This window comes from Pinus tabuliformis, chromosome J (genome assembly GCF_031772625.1).
Source record: "Pinus tabuliformis cultivar Carrire ecotype Pingquan chromosome J, CPIR1, whole genome shotgun sequence".
Lineage (NCBI taxonomy): Eukaryota > Viridiplantae > Streptophyta > Pinopsida > Pinales > Pinaceae > Pinus > Pinus tabuliformis.
Genome location: NC_142295.1, coordinates 1612478817 through 1612501358, shown reverse-complemented (window position 1 = coordinate 1612501358; position 22542 = coordinate 1612478817).

Genomic DNA, 22542 nt, shown 5'->3' with positions numbered 1-22542 from the left:
ATTACAGGCTTGTCCTATGGCAGTCACTTGTTTTCAGTACATGTCTTGTTATCAGTTTTGTGAGAGGATCTCTCGGATTCAACATCACAGAGAGTTGGCCCGCCTCTTTGTTTTACATTTGCATGATGGAAATGTCAACCTTGCAGGGGTGGACTTTACATTGACACCCGAGGTGATCTCACATGCTACAGGGATACCTAATGTTGGTGAGGTGTGGCCTAAGCGCAAGATGCTAGATACTGTTCACTTTGAGCCTTATGTCCGGCCACCATTCATGAGACATTTGGCGGGTGTTTTTCCATTCAGATTTCCCTGGAGCGAGTATGCTCCCATCATGAGGCTTATTATGCACTATTTTACCTGTGAGGGCAGATTTTCACAGGTGTACTCATATCACATTCACCTCTTGATGCACTTCACCCAAGTGAGGATGATGAACATCCCGGTTTTCTTCTTTCAAAACATTCAGAAGATGGTGCCCATGTTGCGGAGGAAGACCCCGGCCCAGCAGTACAGGAGCCTATGTCATTATGGTTTGATTCAGCTCATAGTCTTGCATCAGTTGACTCAGCAGGGCATCTCATGGGAGGAGTTCATCTCTCGTGAGTTTTTCACAGCACCACCTCAGCCACATCCTGAGGTCATTCAGGAGGAGGGAGGACCATCTTAGCAGCCTGATATTCCAGTCACTCGACATGTCAGCTCCACACCTCTGGTCACCTATCAGAAAGGCCCAAGGGCCTTATTTGCAGCAGCCAGGCGAGTACTATCTCCACAGCAGGTGGAAGGGGTCTCGCCTTCATCATCAGCTCAGCGAGTGTTATCTCCACATCAGGTGGAAGGGGCATCGCTTTCTTCATCATCACAGGCAGCACAGAGGGGCAAACAGCCCATGATCCATTCAGGAGTCCCAGACACCGAGGTCATTGATCTTGAGGTCAGTTCTCCTAGCCGAGAGGCAAAGGAGATCATTCAGCATCTCAGAGCTGAAAATGATGCTTTGCAGAGGAGATTTGAGGGTGCCCAATGGACCATCACTTACCTGGAACAGCGCAACAAATAGTTGGAGGAGGAGAAAGTACTTGATGAGCTATGGAGGATTCGTAGTGACCGAGTCTTGAACCGAAGAAGACCCGGTGATCCATTGCCTGCTGACCGAGAGTCTATGCTCATCCAGGTGAATGCACACTTAGAGAAGCTGTTGGCTAAGGCCAACCAAGAGAAAAAGTTGCTGAGGAATATGAAAAATCATTATTGGGCGAGGATGCATGTGTGCAAGGCCAAAATGAAAATGTTTCAAAGGCGGTTGACTGAGGCTCTAAAATGGAGAAAGAAGCCAAATCCCCTCCGTATCTTGGTTGAGGCTCCACTCAAGGATCATGGCACTCAATAGCCTAGCCACGGCTCAAATCCCAAAAAAAATTGAGAATTTTGGGTAATTTTGGCATTTTTTGGTAATTTACAGGTTTTGGCTCCTTAACGGGTCTCATCCCCGGTGAGACCCTTTGTCATGGCAACTTCTTTTTGCAAAAACTTAGCACTTCTAGATTTGGCATGCAAAATTACATATGCTTATGGATGGACTTGAGTTTTTATGGAGTTTTGGACCTCCAGAAGGTCAAAATACATGCAAAATTTGACTTTCTGCCCGTTTTTTGAGTTGCAGAAACCAGCCTTGGGAGAATTAAGTTTTGACAGGGCAAATAACCTCCAAATTCAAAAATTCCAGTTGGGTTGAAAAGTAGACTCACAGACCTTTCCAACAAGCCCACGTTTGCTCAATTTGGCCACCTGAACGTGCCTCAAACAGGGCTCCAAAGGGGCGCGACCCGTCAGGCAGGGGGGCGCGACCCATCAGGCAGTTTTGTCCAGAAATGCATTGTTCAGCCCAGAAAACGCAGATTTGACTCTTTTTGACTTTTTGAGGTTAATGATGGTCCTCTTTGATGTAGTTGTGACACTTTTTAGACACTTTTACCCTTTTGTAACTCTTCTAGAAGATTCATTTATGAAAAGGGTAAAAAATTAATGTATGAATTGGTTTCCAAGTTTATAGAGGCAAGTTGTTTTGACTGCCTAGATTGTAGTGCTTAGTTTAGAAGTGGTTGAAATAGCTCCTAGGATAGTGATCTCGACCCATGGAGGCAGGGAAAGAGGTTAGATCATCTATATTATGTACTTTCTTGCTCATTTTCATGGTTGGACTCTTGAGGGAGAAGCTATCATTGTATTATTTCACTGTATCTCTGCAATTTTTGGCTAAGGAAGACCAGGGTTTTGCAGTCATCTTTGGGATTCTTGTGGACTCATGTGTTGATGGTGTGTTTCTCAATGTTCTTGTAAGCTTTTTTATGTGATTCATTTCCTTTCTTTACTTCTGCACATTAAACAAATGAAGTGTTAAAGTAAGAATTCATGCTTGCCATGCTCTGCTTTTAAGTTTGTTTAATTTCTATGTTTTCTACTGTTTAAGGAGAATTCAAAGTATTATTTGCTCTCCTTAGCTCCTCACCGATCTTTTCCATCCACTCACCTCAATCAAAAGCATCAATACGGTCTCCTATCTCGCCCCAAAGAACCCCCTGCAGAAACTGTGTCAAATCCCCGCACCCAAAATTGCAATTCCTCAATTTGCCACCAAAAACCAAAAAACTCCAAATCAACCCTTTTGATCAGTTTACTAGCCTAATATCAGTGTTACCTTGTTGGTCATCTCATCCCATTGAAGATCTGCCGAGATTGACCGAAGAGAGCCTTCTCCTGCCCCGTAGGGCTAGCTACGAGGCTAAATGGTTTGATGTTGCCTTGAGGTTTACCTTTCTCAGCCTGAGGTGAAATTTCAAGCGCTAACAGCATCATCGCAGATCATACCATCGCAAATTGCAAGGATGCAGCATCGCAGCGATCGCAACATCGCAGATCGGAGAAGTTTGATGTTTGCCAAATCTTGCCGGCTCATTTCTGCGATATGCGATCTTGCGATCGACGTTATCGCAGATTGGTGAATCTTTAAGTTTTTAATTATGGGTATTACTTTGTTGCGATGCGATGTTATTGTTAACACGAGGATCTTGCGCATACCGATGTTAAAAGAGAAATGAAGGTATTTCCTATCTTTTTGCAACGCGACTTTAAAGATTTTCTCCTCATCATAGACTTAGGTTTAAAATATCCAAGAGGCTTTACCTAAGCATATGATGGTAACCTTATTTTTAAAAAGAAATTCTTGCTTTTCCTAAAAATTAACTAAGGGTCACCATTCATTTAGTATTTTGGTCGATACTTAAATGAACTAAGTGGGGGTTGTTGCTGGCCACAACAAGTTCTTAGTTTATATCTTGTTGAAATAGCTCCTAAACTCATGAATTCGACCCCTAAAGGCTAGTATGGGTGGTTTTCCCCTATATCTAGTACTTTTTCAGTCATTTGTAAAGGTTGGACTCTTGTGAATGCTTTGAGCATTATTGTACATTCATCTCTGCAGTTTGGCAAGGAAATAGAGCAGGGTTTGTAGCATTTTGTGGGATTCTTGTGGCAAGGTGATTTAGTATTGTTTTTCCTTTTGTAATTCAAGTTATAATATGTTTATGTGTGCCATTATCTCTCTCTCTTCTGCTTAACTAAATGAATCAAGTATAAAGGTGGAAATCATTGATGTTGTAGTGCTCTACCTTAGGGTTTCATTGGTTTTACATGTTTTCTACTATTTGAAGAGGACTCATGACACATTCATGCTCTCTCCAACTCCTCACTAGTCTTAAGACTCACCATTACACCTAATATGAAGTACTAAAGCATTTTCCTACCTTGCCCCACAGAAACCTCTGTAAGACTGAGTTCATTCCCTGGAACCAACATTGCCTTTCACATTTGATCCAACAATCAACCATAAAACTCAATCAAACTCCAATGAGCATATACCTAGCATAAAATTAGTCTTTATATCAGTCATTTCAAGCTTTATTGGCCATATTTTCTTGATATTGACAGGGAGAGAGGCCTCTCCTGGCCTGGTAGGGCTAGCTACCAGGTTAAGCGTGGTTTGGTGTTACCCTAGACCTGCCTTTCTTAGCCTGAGGTAGATTTAGGCCATAACACCTCTGGCAGTGTCACAAACTATATTAGAGAAAATAGGAGCCATCTCTATAAACTTGGATTCAACAATGGTCTGCTTGCTCTATTTCTGCATCACCTTCCTTAGTGACATGTCTTTTGTAGCTTTCCTGAAATAAACAAGATATATCAAAATAGACGGTATCGGGTAATTAAGACTGAAAGATTCTCTGAAATTACTTTGGATCGTGAGAAAGGTTTAATGAGATACTCGATGTTAACTACCCATAACTTGGAAAATGATTATCCTTCCTCGGGCTGCTAAATATTTATTAACCTATCAATTTGTTCATTTTGATATTAAAACATAATTATTTTGTATGTTTTACCGCTCTTAATTGCACATCGCAATCTTTAATTAGATAAAATATAGCACTACCATATGCGTAAAGTGAAATGCGATTGCGAATATCGCAATATCTCATTTCGCAAATCGCTAATGGACATTCTAATGGCATAGCTAACTTTATTGCAAAGTTTGTGAAGTGCAAAATGCGATTGTGAAATGACAAGGTGTTATTTATCGGGCTATCGCAGCAGGAGAATTGATCGCAGATCGCAATATTTTGAAGATGTTTTAAGATAGTCACACAGAAAAGTGTGATTTGCAATTTGCGATGCGGATTTCATCCTTAGCTCGTTTTGCAAGGTTTTTCTAGGTATTTTCTTAGAGTTGGGTATTATTATCCTAAGCCTAAAACTTTAGAAGGTTCCCCATTTATAACTCTAACTTTAGCTATTGTTCTTTATAAATGGGGAGGTTATTTCATAGTACAACAGGAAGCTAAGAAGAACTTTGTTGAGGCTCCTATGTCCAGGACTTAGGAAAAACTAGGTGGAAATAGTAAAGTGCAAGATGTGGATCCTTTGTTGTTAGCCACGTTTCTCAAAATTTGTATGAAGCTGTTAAGAGATCAGAAGGCAGTAGAAGGGATGCAGGAATTGATAGACAATTGTACAGGTAAGATTAATATTCCTTCATAATAGCGCACTTTGAAGAAACTAGGCAAGCATAAGAAGTGGGTAGGGCATGAGATGAGGGTGACCGCGCAAATAGGAGAATATGAAATGGACCAAGTCATCCTAGATTTGGGTTCTGATGCAAATGTACTGCCTAAGTAGACATGGGAAAGGATGGGGAGACCTATGTTGCAATGGTCTCCTATACAATTACGCATGACCAATCAGCAGAAGGTCATTCTTATGGGGCGCCTATATGGGGTAATGGTAGACATTAAAGGAGTAAGCACACTGGCTGACTTTGAGGTAATTGAAATAGTGGATGACAACAATCCTTACCCTACATTACTAGGAATTGATTGGGCCTTCGACATGGATGTGGTGATTAATCTAAAGAAGTGGAAGATGACATTTGAGAGGAAGGCACTCAGGGTTATTGTGCCACGATACCCCACTGAAGGAGCATGGTACACTGAACCAGTCCGCGGCTATGAGGAGGACGATGATTTGGATCAAATCTACAAGATTACTACGCATGATGAAGATTGGATCAATCCCATTGGAGATGGTAGGATCACATGGGATAGATACATCTTTTGTACCTCAGACTCAGATGAATAGCTCGAACACTGGCATAATAGGTTGCATGAAGTCTCTACACTATGTTGCAATATGATGGAAAAATTTCTATGGTGTGTATCTATGGAGGTAAGGAAACTTCTGCATTATGATGGTTTAAATGATGTTAATATTTTTTAGATGAGTTTGAAAGGGAGGTGCCCAAGGAACATTGTTTCTATGTGCTTGAATTGGAACTCGACGCTACTCCTACCCATTGGTGGGGTACGCATAAGGAAAGCTTCGCCGACTGGAAGGAATACAAGTGAATGACGAACCTAAGGTTTGGATACGTTAATACCTGAATGACTGAGAAATATAACGGAAGGGATGATCTGCATGAGCACTTGGCGTGGTGGACTAAAGCTTGGGGAGAAGAGCCACAACCAGAATGGGTACACATATTCTGTCACACCTTAGATATGATTCCCATGAATTAGTACTTGGAAATAGATCGGCACCATGGGATAGTTGAATGGGATATCTTGAGGGAAATCTTCTTACTAACTTTCATATTTGAGGATGTATTTGAATGCATTGATGAAGCACTACAATATATTAAGGTCACTATCTTTGGAATGCCTGAAGAACTAGTGGAATGGGTACAACTAGACTTGAGTAAATAGCTACGCCATGTGCTAGAGTGCTACAATGTGACGGCTGAAGAAGAAGGGGAGGATCCACGGAATATTAATATTCCAGAAACTGAAGGTCAACACGAGGTTGAAGGACCTGAGACAGAGAACCCTAATGTAACAAAGGCACTGAAACCCGACAAGTAAATATTGGATCTGATGTGGAGCTTAATTTTGTGAATATAAGAGACTATTGGAATGAAGATACAGTCGATAAGGTCGTCGAACTGCTGCATGAATACTAGGATCTATTCCCAACGAAGTTCTTGGATCTGAAGGGTATTGTAGGAGATTTGGGCATAATGAAAATTACTTTGAAACCTAATATGAAGCTTGTAAAGTAGAGACCTTATCGGCTCAATCTGAAGTATAAAGAAAAGGTGCGCAAAGAATTGGAAAAAATGTTGGAGGCCGGAATTATTGAGCTAGTAGAAGAATCCAATTGGGTGAGCCCAATGGTTGTCTAGGAAAAGAAACAACAAGGTGAAATTAGGATATGTGTAGATCTCAAAAGCTTAATGATGCATGCGTTCATGATCTGTTTCCAACACCATTTATAGATGAAGTCTTGGAGAATGTTGGAGGCCAGGAGGCATATTTGTTCATTGATGGATTCTCAGGATACCATCAAATAAAGATCGTGCCAGAGGATCGCAGCAAGACAACCTTCGCAATAGAGTGGGGTTGCTTTCAGTATACAGTAATGCCATTTAGGTTGAAGAATGCGCTCGTGATATTCTCCATGGTAGTAATCACGGTATTTAAGGAGTTTATTCATAAAAAAATTTAGGTATATTTTGATGACTAAACTGTGTTCGGATTGGCGAAGCGCCATGTTGCAAGTCTGTGCCTCATGTTGGATACATGTCACAGATACCAGATCACGTTGAACTTGAAGAAATGTATATTCTGTGTGCCTTTTGGACTTTTTCTAGGCCATGTAGTATGTAAGCATGGATTGATGGTGGAACCTGTGAAGATAGAAGTGATTTTGAATTTAGAAGCTCCCAAGAATTTTAAACAATTGCATGCAATGCTGGGCCACACAGGCTATTATAGGAAGTTTATCAAGTCTTATGACCAGATAACCACGTTGATGGAGAAATTATTAAAGAAGGATGCGACTTTTTATTGGGACAAGGAGTGTCAACAAAGTCTTGATGTATTATAGGACAAGATGGTGACTCCGCCCATCTTAGTATTTCTGGATTGGAAGAAAGAGTTCCGTGTGTAGATGCCTCATGTATTGCATTGGGTGTTGTATTGACCTAGCCTGGCGAAGGTGATATTGATCGTCCAATAGCCTTTGAAATTAGGAAACTGTCGAAAGCCAAAAATAACTATTCCATTACAGAGCGCGAAGGGTTGGAAATGGTCTATGCGCTACAAAAGTTTTGACTTTATTTGTTGGGCGGAAATTTCAAAATGTACACGGATCGCTCCGCTCTCAAGTACCTAGTCAACAAGCCTATGTTGGGGTTGGGGGGGGGGAGATTTGTAGGTGGTTGTTTCTGTTCTAGGAGTATGACTTTGAGGTAATAGTGAAGCCTGGATGGTTGAACACAAGACCGATCGCCTAAGCCGAATCAAGACAGGTGAAGAACCAAACAATTCGAAAGAAGGATTTCCAGATGTGCAGCTCTTTGTAGTGCATGTTGTGCATGACCACTTTTCTGATATCATTCAGTTTTCTACCACAGGCGCAACCACGAAAGGCTATTATACTCAACATAAAAAGGAATTAGTGGTTCGTGTAGATGATTTTTCTATTATAGCAAGACATTTGTATAAGATGGGAACAGATGAAATATTGCACCGACATTTTCTGAAGTTTGAGCGCACTGGTATCCTCGTTGAAGCACATGGACAAGTGGCGGGAGGACACTATGCAGGTAGAGCCAACATGCAAAAGATTTTATGCGCAGAGTTATGGTGGCCGACAGTGCATAAAGATTCTAAGGCATATTGTAAAGCATGAGATGCTTGTTCAAGGATGGAAAGCCTTCACAAAGAGATGAATTTCCCTTAAACCCTCAGGTTTCATTACAAGTATTTGACAAATGGGAAATTAACTTTATAGGTCTGATATAACCACGAGGAAGGAAGACAAGTGCACAGTACATCATTACTGTGATAGAGTACTTAACAAAATGGGCAAAAGCGTAGCCGGTGAAGGATTGTATTGCTGCTACAACTGCAAAGTCCCTATTTGAATACGTCTTAACGTGGTTTGGGTGCCCTAAGATAATGATGAGTGATAGGGGTACACATTTCCTGAATGAAACAATCAGGGCGATTCTCGAAGAATTCCAGGTTTACCATCAAAAGAGTATACCCTCTCATCCCAAGCTAATGGTACAGTGGAAGTGTTCAATAAGATTCTAGAGAATGCATTGACAAAGGTTTGTAACGCAAAGATAAATGATTGGGATGTATTCATACCAACAATCCTATGGGCGTATAAGATGACGTGCAAGAAGTTGATGTTGGGTGCTAAAAGGTGTCTTTTAAAACTCCTAATTGCCTCACATTAATTATCAACCTGGCTAAGTCTTTTTACTCCAAGAGTGTACACAATATGTGCAAGCTATAAATCCAGAGAGTAATGTTTTAAACTAAGCTATGAAATTCAATACAAGAGTAAATGGATGCAATAATAAATCTCAAGCTTGTAACTCTAAAGGAAATAACTCATCTAAACAATACGCAATTCAATCTTAATCAACCAAATTCAAATGACAATCAACCGAGAGCACTGTAGTATTCACTGAGCTCTTTCAATTGTACTTAAACTATTGGGTAAAAGGAAAGCATTTAATCAATCATGCTCTATTTTGCAATTAACTGGAAATGGTTCTTTAAATGATAACTAATTCAATCCATGACATGAATTAAATAAAACCAACTATGACTGTGCATTAATGAAATAAATACCAGAAATCCAATTCAACGAAAATAAATCAACTGAAAAGCTATAAAGTAGAATAACTTGTAGGAAACGGAAAATGAATAAAATAGGGAACAACAACAAGTTCCACCAGAGACCAGGTGCTAGCCACCAGCAAACACTCCTTAACGATTCCAGAAGATAAGAACGAATATTAACGCAAGTTGTATATGAATCATCAAAGTCACTTATCATTACAACATGATATTGTTTCTCAAAATCACCCTTCTGTAAATTAAAATTACAATCCCAGTAAAAGACGAGAGATCCCTCTTCGGTATTCTCTTTTATAGTAAAAAAGGAAAAGATAAGTGTTATTCCTCAGGATCAGGAGATCTTGGGGGTTTCACAACTAAATGTTATCTTCAGACAATTCTTCTATCTCACGCTGATCTCCTTGACTTGTTCCTTGGTTTGACCGCACCCAATGCATCTCATTTTCCTCGATTAGCTTTTGCTGTTTCGACTTGGGAACAACAATTGTTCCTTTTGTTTTTTTCTACATAAAAAGTAACGAGAGTTAGTTTGGTCGGTCAAATCATATCAAGAGCTATTTTATTCATTCCTTATCAAAATCCTATCAATTTGTTATTATATCATGGCATAAGATGGATAAGAAAGGAGGAAAAGGATAATAATCAAGAGTAAATACATACCTATTGCATGGCTCAACATACTCCCTTGCTTACCTTTTTTCATGTCCTCATGACAAATAAATAGTTCCTATGTAATGTAGTTAAGGAGTAGGCTAGAAAAAAGGTTTCTTTATCAGGCTTGAAACCATGATTTTGTGCCAAATTTGCAAAGGTTGTCTGTTCATGTCCTTCAGTTAACTCATAGTCAAACCGATACCCTTCATGAGGATGCCAAATAATGGGACATATAAATCGACATCCCAACCGATAAGGCCCTTCCCTCAAAATAATATTGCTATATGTGATTAACCAGCTTGCAGCAGCTTTGAAGTTCCAATAATTGAATGGTTCTCTTTCCTTAACACTGTTAGTTGAGATCGTCCATCTCATTTTGGATGCAGTCAAGGACCTTTCTTATGTATGCTGTTGGGTAGCAGAGGCCCCGCATAATGGTTTTGGGGACTTAAAGCCCATAATTTAGGGTGATGATATTGTAAAAGTTCCACAAAATATGTGGAGTGCAAATTGTAATAGGTCGAGTCAAAGGGTTGTGGTGAGCTCCAGTATTGTAGCAATAATGCTACAACTCCTGGAACTCCCTTCTTTAATTTTATCAACCCGGTAGTTCGTAACAAACTTGGAAGCGACGGTGCTGTATGCACAAGTACTAGCTCTTGCCGCAGCTGTCACTTGGTTAGCTGGCACAAGTCCACTAGGGGCTCAAGCCAACTTCTATGAGCTCTTAGAAGAAGCTTTTTAACTGATGGACGAAAGCTAACTCAAAGGAAGCTAATCTACTTGCGGAAAGAAACTGAAAGCCAAAAACGAACACAAACCCTAATTCTACCAGCTAGTCCTACCGATGCAAAGGAGAGCATGCAAACTACCGAAAGAGATGCCATTACTTCTAAGAAGGTAAAATGCATGTGTCTAAGTTATCATTATCTAAAGAAAACATATTTTTGTATTTTTGCTTAAGTTGTTGAAATTATCATGCATGTGCTTCTAACTAGTTTTCCACTGTGCAGGGATGGATCAAGGGATGAAATGCTTTGGGAATGGTTGGGATGGTACAGAGAGGGTCTAAGGGATACCTGACATTCTCTCTGAGAGTTTGACAAAGTCTGGATGACATGCAACTGTGCTTATGAACTTCTACAGGAAATCTGCAGGGGTTTCTACAGGATATTCTGTAATTCTTCTACAGGATGTTCTGAAAAGAGGATTTTGGAGAATGGATGGAGGGAAAAAGGTGGAGGAACGAGTATGGAGGTGAAATAGGGGTGTATGGGAGTTCAAGACTTGGAGGTTGGAGTTGAGGAGAAGGTGTAGATGGTGAGATCTGTTCAAGGAGGGATGAAACGATGTTGCACAAGAAGATGAGAATCATGGCAAAGTAAGCGAATGAGGTAAATGTAAGGTGAGGGTTCTGAGTGAAGGATGAGACAGGTAGGTTGGATGGAGTATGTGTAGGTAAGGAAGGGTAATAGGTACTCTGCAAGTGGTTTTTCAAACTGAACAAACAAAGACATGCAAGAAAACAAAGATCTAGTTATACTACCCTAATATGATCTAGCTAACAGTAACAAGAATGGACAGCAGCTTTAATTGCAAGGAAACCATGTATATTAATTATGAAATGAAGCATTCAAATATCTGAACATGTAACCAACTTCTGCAAATGAAAACCAAACACTAATGATTGCATGGCAAAGCAAAGTCAGTGTTTTTGTGGGCAGCAAAGTCATCCTAGTCACAGCTCCTGATCCCATTGAGGGAGAGGTGAAACCACAGATGTTTGTTGCCCCTTTTCTTGAAGCTTTTTCTGTTAACAACCTATCAACTAAATCTGAGCATGAAAAGCTATTTTACTCATAAAAAAACAAACTAAATAACAAAACAAAATAGCAGATTTTATTCTAAGAATGCAGCAAAAACACATAAAGATAATCAAAGGAGGTATTGGGCGCTTGAGATGGGCCCAACCCCAAGAGCTACAACCTCCTAAGAGAGAGTTAGAGCTGGTGCAAAGCTGGATTCATCTTTATTGATCAAGAAATGCAGAGTTACATCAAAACTGTCCACAAGGAGAACTTGAAAATGAGCTGACAGCAAAACTAATCTATTGCATAAAAATCGAACTACAAAATGACTACAACAAGACTATGCAATGACTAATCTACTAGCTACAAAATGACTAACCACTAGCTCCCCAAAATGACTAACTGAAATGAGGCCCTCAGCCCTCTTATTTATACAATTTGGGGACCCAACAGTCCTCCTACAATTTAGGGACTCGGCTGCCCAAGACTTGGAGTTAACTGCAGTCCTACTTGACTTGCTTGGCTGCCCTTGTGCTGATTGATTCGGTGGCCCTTGAACTCCGAGCTGATGGTGGAGAATTCGAGTTAAGGGCCCATAAATGAAGGGGACACCTTCCTACAAATCCTCTAGCTTGTTCTCCCACGAATTTGGCTACCAAGTGCTCATTAAGACCTTCAATTTTGTCTCCAAGTTGACCAAAAAGGCTACACAAAGCACCCATTAGACTTGTTGGCATAATGACTAACCAAATTCACTCTATTAACATAAATATAATAAAAAAACATGCAATAAACTAATGAGAATGGTGGATTAAGTCAAATTAGGAGGTTGAATGAGCCCAAATAATTGTCCATTTTTGGGACTCATCAGGTTGTCCGCCCAAAAATAATGTAAAATAATAGAAAGTGAGTCGGTCTGCCCATGGTTTGCAGACCATGGGAATATATAAATAGAGCGAGGCTCTAAGGGTAGAAGGTAGCCTTTTGGAAGATCTGATGTGTTATGGGTTTATGAATACATTAGTTGCTCTAAGTCTGTAAGTCTAAGTCATGGATGATAGTAGAGAGATAGAGGCTCTGCAGCTATGTGTGCAGAGGCCTAGTAGAGTCCGCAACTATGTGCGCAGACCCCTGCAGCTGAGTGTGCAGGGTGGAATGGGAATGTACTGGATCAAAGCTAATAAGAGATAAGTTGTTCTGGAAATATTGTGTGTTTTGTTGCAGATCTATATGTGTTTCTGGCTTATGTTATGAATTTATGCATATCTATGTGCGCACTGGTTATAACTGTTAAATGTTTGCTTAAAGACCGTAAGAATTATATCTGATCTTAATAACCATGATAATACTAAGAATCTAGAAAGAGCCTCATCGTAGAGCTTCATGAAGGTTAGACGAGCTGAGTAGAGTAGTGTGAGTACATAGATTGGTTCGCGACCCTTCCAATCCTCATCAAGACATCCCTAGGGTGAGGAAACCTGGTTCCAGCACCCTCTCCTGCTACCTCGGGTGAGACTTCAGTCCGTGCTCCGCAGACTGTTGCCGAAAGGGCCGGTAGTGCAGGATTTGTTTGGCTAAAAACACTTTCGATCCTGGGTCAGGCCACATCAAGCCAACAAATGGTTCCATTGTCGAGATCAGGATCTGCCTAAGGGATGTCTGATGTCGAAATGCTGGAACCCTACAAAGAAAGAGATTGAAGATTGGTTGGATCAGAAGCTCCACAAGTTCATAGTACAAGAAAACAAAACTTCGCATATATCTAAAGAATGGTGGCTGGATCGCTACTTATACATGGAAATCCACGAGATCTTCTTCACGTCCTTCTCGATAGAGTTGTGTGAGTGGATCGCGAGACTAGCTGACAGTCAGGGGAGGTGCAAACTTGATCAACCCATCATGTGGACTCCAGAGTTAGTACGCAGGCTAGAGGCGTCTGAAGATAAAATCGTACAGGTGGTAGATCACTGGTTGGATCGGATAATAGGAGGGTTTATCACTGAGTTTGTAATAGACACAACCATGAGCTACAACAAGGCGGAGCAACGTTTTCTCAAAGGACTGTGGGGTAAGTATATCAAATCATTGAATACCTAGATTAAAATGTTGTTATGTGAAAAACAGGTTATGAGAATCCATTGATGTCTGGGGTAATGTGGAGCAGAAGAGGCTACCAAGGGATCGAAGGGTTAGAGAACAGTCTCCTGATTTCACTGTTACCGCCACCATCCATGCCATCACCCACTTCGCCTACTTCAACCCCAACTTCACCTACCCCACCTCCGCCACCACTGAGGGGTGGAATGGTGAGTGCGATCAAGTTACCTGTATTTAGAGGCGTAGGAAGTGAGGAACCAGATCAGTTCTGTTTCATGGTAAAGGCAGTATGGGAAGCCCAAGGCGTTACAAATGATAAAATCAAAAAGGCTACTTTGGTAAGCACGTTGTAGGATCACGTGCTGACGTGGTATATAAAGCACTGTGATCATCCAAACGTGGGAATAGAATAGATCTAGGATGCATTGAACAAAGAATTTAGCCCACCAAAATCAGAGATGAAGCCGATCATCAGGTTCAAGGAGATCATGATGCTACCAGGTGAAACCCCTTGGGATCTGGATCAACACTTGAAGAGTATGATTTGCGAAGCTAACATGACACTGACAGATGCGCAGCACCATGCTTAGTTTGTGGCCTCTCTGACACCACACCTGAGGATGGCGCTGTCACAATAGAAGATCTCAACCCAGGCTGAAGCATTAGAGATAGCGATGAGGTTGCATGAAACTCCAATACAAGATCCTGGGTTGGGAGTTCAAAAAATCCATGCGTAACTACAAAACCTATGTTTGGAGATGCAAAATCTGAAGCAAGATAGGGTGCCCTGCCCAGAGGCACGTGAAGAAGTGTGGTGTATCAAATGCAAGGGCTAGGGTCATGATAAGGATCACTGCCCTGTATTCACAAACTATTTGGCGGGAGGGGGACTGATGCTGTTGAGACCAAAGGCGCAGGTAGGACCGAGTGCAGTGCCTGTGCTCTGGTGTGCAATCTGTCAAGTAGGAGGAAATCACACAACATACAACTGTCATCTATTGCAGAAGTTTACATAGACCCCCCAATAGCTATTTTGCAATTTTTGTAGATCGGTGGGCCACGATGAACGAGATTTTCGGAGTTACGAATTGTTGATGGACCGAACGCCTGCCTACAGGATGAAGACTGAGGTGCAAAGTTAGGATCCAGCCATAGCAATAGTACGCAGTGGATTCTAGGAGCGAGGACAAGGATAGAGAGGAAGGGGACTTGAGTGAGGCCGTGGATAGTTAATCTGCTACAATTCTGGAGGACCTGGGCACTACACGCGTGATTGTACCAACCCAACTAGAATATCATGTCCATACTGTCAGCAGTGCGATCACGAAATGATAGATTGTCCCACGTTGATAGCACAGATACACGATAAAAGGGAAGCACAGCCTACGCCAATGCAGAACGTCCAAATGATGAGGTCCGAACCACATGAAGAAAACCCCAATGTGAATATGATGCTCAGAAGTGGCACCGCCACAGGGGCAGATAAAGGGAAACAACTTGAAGAAGATACATGGGTTCACAAGGCCCCTACAAAGCAACTTGAGTTTGACTTGGAATGTGCAAAGGAAATGTTTATGGAAGCTAAGAAGAGCTTCACGGAAGTCTCTACTCTAGGTAGTAAAGACCAACTCGAGCCAAAAATGGATCCCTCTATGCTAACTACCTTTTTAGAGACATGCATAAAGCTGTTATGGGAAAATAAAGCAGTTAAGGGATTACAGGAGCTAATAATTAGGTGTGCAGGGTCGGGTGAACCACGTGTGATCCAAAAACTCGAAAAGCATGCTTTGCGCACCGGGCGGGAAATGCGATTGATAGCACAGATTGGCAACTTTGGGATGGATCAGGTCATCCTGGACTTAGGTTCGGATGCAAATGTGCTACCTAAATAGACAAGGGAACGCATGGTCAGGCCTGGATTACAATGGTATCCTATTCAATTACGGATGGTGATCCAACAAAAGATCTTGCCCATGGGGAGATTGCAAGGAGTCACAGTGGACATTGAAGGCGCGAGCACACAAACAGATTTTGAGGTAATAGAAATTGTGGATGACAGTAACCCTTACTTCACAATGTTAGGAATAGATTGTTCCACAGATATGAATGGAGTCATTAACTTAAAGAAGCGGAAGATGATAATTGAGAAAAAGTCCCTGCGCGTAGTTATTCCGCTAGATCCAGCTGAAGGAGCGCAGTACACTGAAATTGTACGCAACGATGGAAGCGATGATGACTTGGATTATATCTACAAAATCACTGCGCGAGATCAGGATTGGGTAAATCTGACTGCATAGGGGCGGATACCATGGGAGCACGCAGATTCCTCAGATTGAAAAGAAGAAGAGGAACATTGGCATAATTGGTTAAGCCAAGTAACCATGCTAAATTGTAATATGATGACCAAATCACTACATTGTGTATCAGTTCAGGATCGAGATCTACCAATGTATGATGGGTTGACAGTGGTGGACAAATTCCTGAACAAGTTTGAGAGCGCATTACTAGAGCACCAGCGGTTCGATGCATTAAAATGGGAATTGCGTGCAACGCCTCCACGTTGGTGGGGAACACATGAAGGAACCTTTGAAGACTGGCGCGACTATAGGCAGATGATGCAGATAAGGTTTGAAAAGCTGGAACTAAGAATAACCAAGAAATATGATGGACTTAATGACCTTTGCATACACCTCACAAGATGGACCAAGGCTTATGGAGAAGAACCCCAGCCAGAGTGGGTACACTTATTTTATCACACCCTGGATGTCATCCCAAGGAACTGGTATACTGAAACAGAACTCTGACATGGTACAGGCGAATGGGATATCTTGTGTGAAGGATTTTTATTAACATTCTTATTTGAGAACCAATGGATGGATATTGTTGACAATGCATTACAAATTTTGAAGGCCGCCATTTTCAAAATACCACTGGAACCAGAAGAAATAGTGTAGCCAGGGTGGTCTCATCAGTTGAGCCAGGCCCTAGAATGTTACAATGTGCAAGTAGAGGATGATGATGATGACCCCAGAAACATTAATATTCCGGAATCAGAGGGGAGCCACGAGATTCGCAGACCATTGATCGAGGATCCTGATATCACAACGCCCTTGAAAACGAAGCAGGTGAATATTGGTACAGATGAGGAGCCGAAGTACACGACATTGGGAGACTATTGGGATGATTCCATGGTGGACAAGGTCGTCAAGTTACTTCGAGAATATCAAGATTTATTCCCGACCAAAATCACGGAGTTAACATGGATCCTCGGGGACCTAGGTGTGATGAAGATAACCCTGAAACTAGATGCGAAGCTAGTTAAGCAGCGCCCATACCACTTGAATCCGAAGTATAAGGAAAAGGTCCGCGAAGAATTGGACAAAATGTTGGTAGCATGAATTATTGAACCCATGGAAGAATCTGATTGGGTGAACCCTATGATAGTACAGGAGAAAAAATAGAAGTGCGAATTCGAATCTATGTGGACCTCTGAAAGCTAAATGATGCCTGTGTCCATGATCCGTTCCCGACACCATTCACAGATGAAGTCCTAGAGAATGTTGGCGGGCAGGAAGCGTACTCATTCACGGATGGGTTCTCAAGGTTCCATCATATCAAGATCGCATCGGAAGATGGAAGTAAGACAACCTTCGCGACCGAATGGGGATGTTTCCAGTACACTGTTATGCCCTTTGGATTGAAGAATGTGCCAATAATATTTTTGCGCGTCGTAATTGCTACATTCAAGGAATTCATCCATAAGTTTTTGGAAGTTTATTTTGATGATTGTATTTTATTTGGGCTAGTCAAGAAACATATTGTGAGCTTACGATTGATGCCGGATACTTGCTGATAGCACCATATTGCGCTGAACCTTAAGAAATGCACTTTCCTCATCCCCTTTGGAAACTTGCTCAGTCATGTGGTCTACAGACAAGGCCTAATGGTGGATCCCACGAAGGTTGCTATGATACTCAATCTGGAGGTGCCGCGAAGTGTCAAACAACTGCGTGCCAAATTGAGACACACTGGGTAATACTGAAAGTTCATTAATAGCTATATCACGACACCAATGGAATAATTGTTGAAAAAGGACACTACATATTGTTGGAATGAGGAATGTAAGAAGAGTCTGGAGGTTCTCAAGGAAAAAATGGCATCCGCTCCTATTCTGGTCTTTACAAAATGGGACATCCAATTTCATGTACATGTTGATACGTCATGTATTGCGCCGGGCGCTATACTTATGCAGGAAGGTGCGGAAGGCGTCGATCACCTGATCGCATTCCTGAGCCGGTGGCTATCCAAAGCTAAAAATAACTATTCTACTACCAAGCATGAGGGACTGACGATGGTACACGCACTCCAGAAATACCGCCACTATCTGCTGGGTGGGCACTTTAAGATGTATACAGACCATTCCGCATTGAAATACTTAGTGAATAAGCTTGTGTTGGGGGGGCGTATTTGTAGATGGTTGTTACTATTCCAAGAATATGAATTCAAAGTCATTGTGAAGCCAAGACGCCTAAACACAGGTCCAGATCACCTCTCGCGAATTGAGAATGGTGAGGAGCCAAAAAATTTGGAGGAAGGATTACCTAATGCACAACACTATGTAGTGCGTGTCGCGAACGACCACTTTGTCGACATAATCCACTTCTTAACCACTGGGACTGTGCCACAGGGATATTCAGTCCAACAAAGGGAAGAATTGGTGATACGCGTGGTGGATTCTACTGTTATCACAGGGCACCTCTACAAAATGGCAAACAATGAAATCTTATGAAGATATGTACCTGAATTTGAGCGAGGATAGATCCTCATAGAAGCACATGGGGGGGGGGGGCTACAGGAGGACATTATGCAGGATGCACAACAGCACAAAAGATTCTTCGCACCGGACTATGGTGGCCAATGTTACATCAAGACTCAAAAGCATATTGTCGAGCATGTGACATATGTCAACAGACTGGGAAACCATCGCAGAGGGACGAAATGCCGCTCAATCCATAGATGATACTGCAACCATTTGAAAAATGGGCGATTGACTTTGTGGGGCCTATAACACCTCAAGGAAAGACGGGTGCGTGCTATATCATCACTGCGACGAAATACTTGACTCGCTGGGCAGAAGCACAACCGGTTAAGGACTGCACGGCCACTACAGCTGCAAAATTTCTATTCAAGAATGTGTTAATGCGGTTTGGATGCCCAAAAATTCTAATGAGTGACTGTTGAATGCACTTCCTGAATGAAACTATCAGAATTCTCATTGAGGAATTCCAGATATATCGTCAGCAGAGTATGTCGTACCATCCACAAGCGAATGGGCCATCGAAGCATTCAACAAGATTATGGAAACTGCATTGACCAAGGTATGTAATGCGCAATGAAATGATTGGGATTTGCGTATACCTACTGTGCTATGGGCATACCGAACCACATGAATAAGTTGACGGGTCAGACACCTTTTCAGTTAGTTTATGGCACGGAAGTCATCATGTTGATGGAATACATTGTACCTAGTTTGCAAATAGCAACAATGACAGGCATGGAAAATCATAGGGCCTTGGAGGAGAGGCTCGCGCAATTGGAAGAACTCGAGGAGGAATGGTTTCTAGTAGGATTCCATTAGCAGGTACAGAAGCGGCGGGAAAAAGCTTGGCATGATCGCCATATCAAGTTGTGCACATTCAAAGAAAACGATCTAGTATTACTATACGACAAGAAGTTCGAGAAATTCCATGGAAAGCACCGAATGCATTGGTTGGGACCCTATGTAGTCAAAGAAGTCATAGATGGAGGCACAGTCTAGCTCGGCAAGCTTAATGGAGAGCTCTTCCCAGGCAGAGTAAATGTCAGTTGCCTGAACCTCTACACGGGTGGGCCGGCTACCTGACTAATTGACCGAAGCACGGTCTCACCACTCTGGACAGTTGAAAGAGAGCGTGGGATGGTAAAACAGTCTTTTAAAGAGCTCTGTATGTCACAAGGGTTGTGGTTAAACAAAAGGGGCTGTGCTGCTGTGTTGATAAACATGAAGGTGACAGCTGCTGTCATTATTCATGACAATATGTCTGAGTTTTGGCGAAAAGGAGCAGGCGAAAGGCAATTAAAATATGAAGTATGAACCAGATCCAGAATGATCTACCATAGATTTAACATTAATGCACCAATGCATAGCAGAATTAGCATCATCGGTTGCGCGAATTAAAGGCATTGGAGCAGGAGCTTGAAGAAGAGTTGCAGGAGACAAGGAGGGAGTAGTAGAACATAGTGCGTCACTCACAGGGATGGTGGATCACAAAGCCTTTGTAGCGCGTATCGCTGCACCGGCGAGTGACTCGGGACGAGTCACGATGATTGTGTTGGGGGTCTATTGGGTAGCGGAGGCCCCACGTAACGGTTTTTGGGACTTAAAGCCCATAATTTAGGGTGATGATATTGTAAAAGTTCCGTAAAATGTGTGGAGCGCGAACTGTAATAGGTCGAGTCAAAGGGTTGTCCGCCCAAAAATAATGTAAAATAATATAAAGTGAATCGGCTTGCCCATGGTCCACAGACCATGGGAATGTATAAATGGAGTGAGGCTCTAAGGGTAGAAGGTAGATTTTTGGAATATCTGATGTGTTATGGGTTTATGAATACATTAGTCGCTCTGAGTCTGTAAGTCAGAGTCATGGGTGATGTTACACTAAAAAATGTCACCATGGCTATTTACAGTTAGTATGGCTCTATCAACAGTCATGCTATCCTCCTGGGCAAGTCTTATGCCTCTGATCTCCATGTCAAACTCCAAAAAAGAGAGAAAGTCTTTGTAAATGTGTTTATCTCTGGGTACGCAGATTCTCTCGGCCTTACCTGCGTATACACACCTAATGTTCACAAAAACTGCATACTTGTACGCTCTGTATGTAAAGGGGCAGGTGCGTACCCCTGTAAAGGTTAAAAGGCACGAGTTTCATCTTTAAAAAGTTACTTGTGGTCATTTCTAGAGCATTCTAGAAGGTTGTTTGACGTGTATTGAGCGCCTCCAGATGGTTCATGTACCCCTATGAAAGAGGAACTTATCCCATCAAGAGAGGAGCTATCCCATCCAAAGAGGGGATTATCCCATTGATGGTGGACCTGATTAACTTCCTCTTGAGCACTATAAATACAGGTATTGGGCCAGAAGGAGGGGAAGTTGAAAGCTAAACATTTCTAAGGGTAGATGCTGCTGGAATTAGGACTCCCATTTAGAAGCTTGTGAGGAGAGATTCCCATCCTTTCTTGTTTCATTTGGAAGTGGGTGAGATTTGTCAAAGTAAAGGAGAACTCTTGATGGACCCTGGGAGGGACTTGCACAACACCAAGGCTCAGGTTGTAATTGTTCCTTTTGTTTCCTATTAATGCAAATGAGTCCATTCTTCTCAATAACTTGTTATTTATGAGTTGTTTCATGTACTCCTTGGTCTACATGTTAAATATGTTTTATTTTATGAGATTATCAAGTGCTATTTAATCGTTTGATTGTTAGTGAATGCAGGTTTCGAAGTGAAGGAGGAGCTCATCCGGATCGGCGAGGCTGGACTACTACAACAGCGTTGGACTACAGGTAGGATCTAAACACTTGATTTCTTATATGGTAAATGCATGTTTAGAGAAGGATTGCTCTCATTTGTCTTGTTTGTCACTAGAGAGTCTTAGGCTCCTAGGGAGGTTGGTTGTGTCCGCACTATCGACTCTTTCCGCCTGACAAAATGGCGACTCCACTGGGGAATCCATTGATGTGAAAGTTTTTTCCTTTGTATGCAACTTTGATCTGAGAAAAGTCATTTATTTTCTGGTTTTTTCCTGTGTGACTTTGTATTTGGGTGGGCTAGCTTAAGGTTAGATTAAATTTATTTTTTCTTGGTTTTTCCAGTAGTACGCACCCTCTGAGTATTTCACAGTGCGTACCTGTACGCACTGTTGCTGTGTGCACAGAGCGGGCCCACACCTGTCTTAACAGGTTGCCTGCGTACCCTGCTAAAAATTAAGAAATTCCCATTTTTTACATTTTTCCTCTTAGATTTTGCTTTTTCTTAGTCTTTACTGCCCAGATCCATTAGTCTCCTGTCAAAGATCTTCACCTGAACTTGTTTCGATAGCATTGAGTGTTTTAGTGGATTTCATAGAAGTTTAAGCCCTAGGGTTTGATTTTTGATTAGGTCCTGTAGTGACTTTGGCGGTAGAAGTTGTCAAGCCTTAGATCTCTCTGGTTTTGTCAGCCTTCTTAGGAGTCGGACCTGTCATAAAGTCTACCTGTGAGAGCAACTTATCTTTGAGTTGTCTCTTTGGCAAATTTCGAAGTGCTTGTTGATTGAGTATTGAATTCCATTTTACAAAAAGAACAAAAAGATTTGAGTTTTGTTTTGACTGGTTTTTTGATTCTGCATTAGCTGGTCCTTGGCTTGATTGTGGTCAAGTAAAACAACCTAGAATCATCCTTGTAGGCTTTTGCCTCGTTAGGTTTGCTTTAGAGTAAATTTCCTTTTGATTTGCTTGTGAGTCAATTTTTCATAGATTTTATAGATTTTTGAGATTGATTTTCGTTAAAATAGATTTATATGCTTTGTTAAACAAAAAATACAAAAACATCTCCTTTGAAAAGTTTTGTTTCAAGTAGCTTTTGGAGTATTTTGAAAGAGAAAGAATTTTTCGTGCACGTAATGAGTGGTCATGTTTGT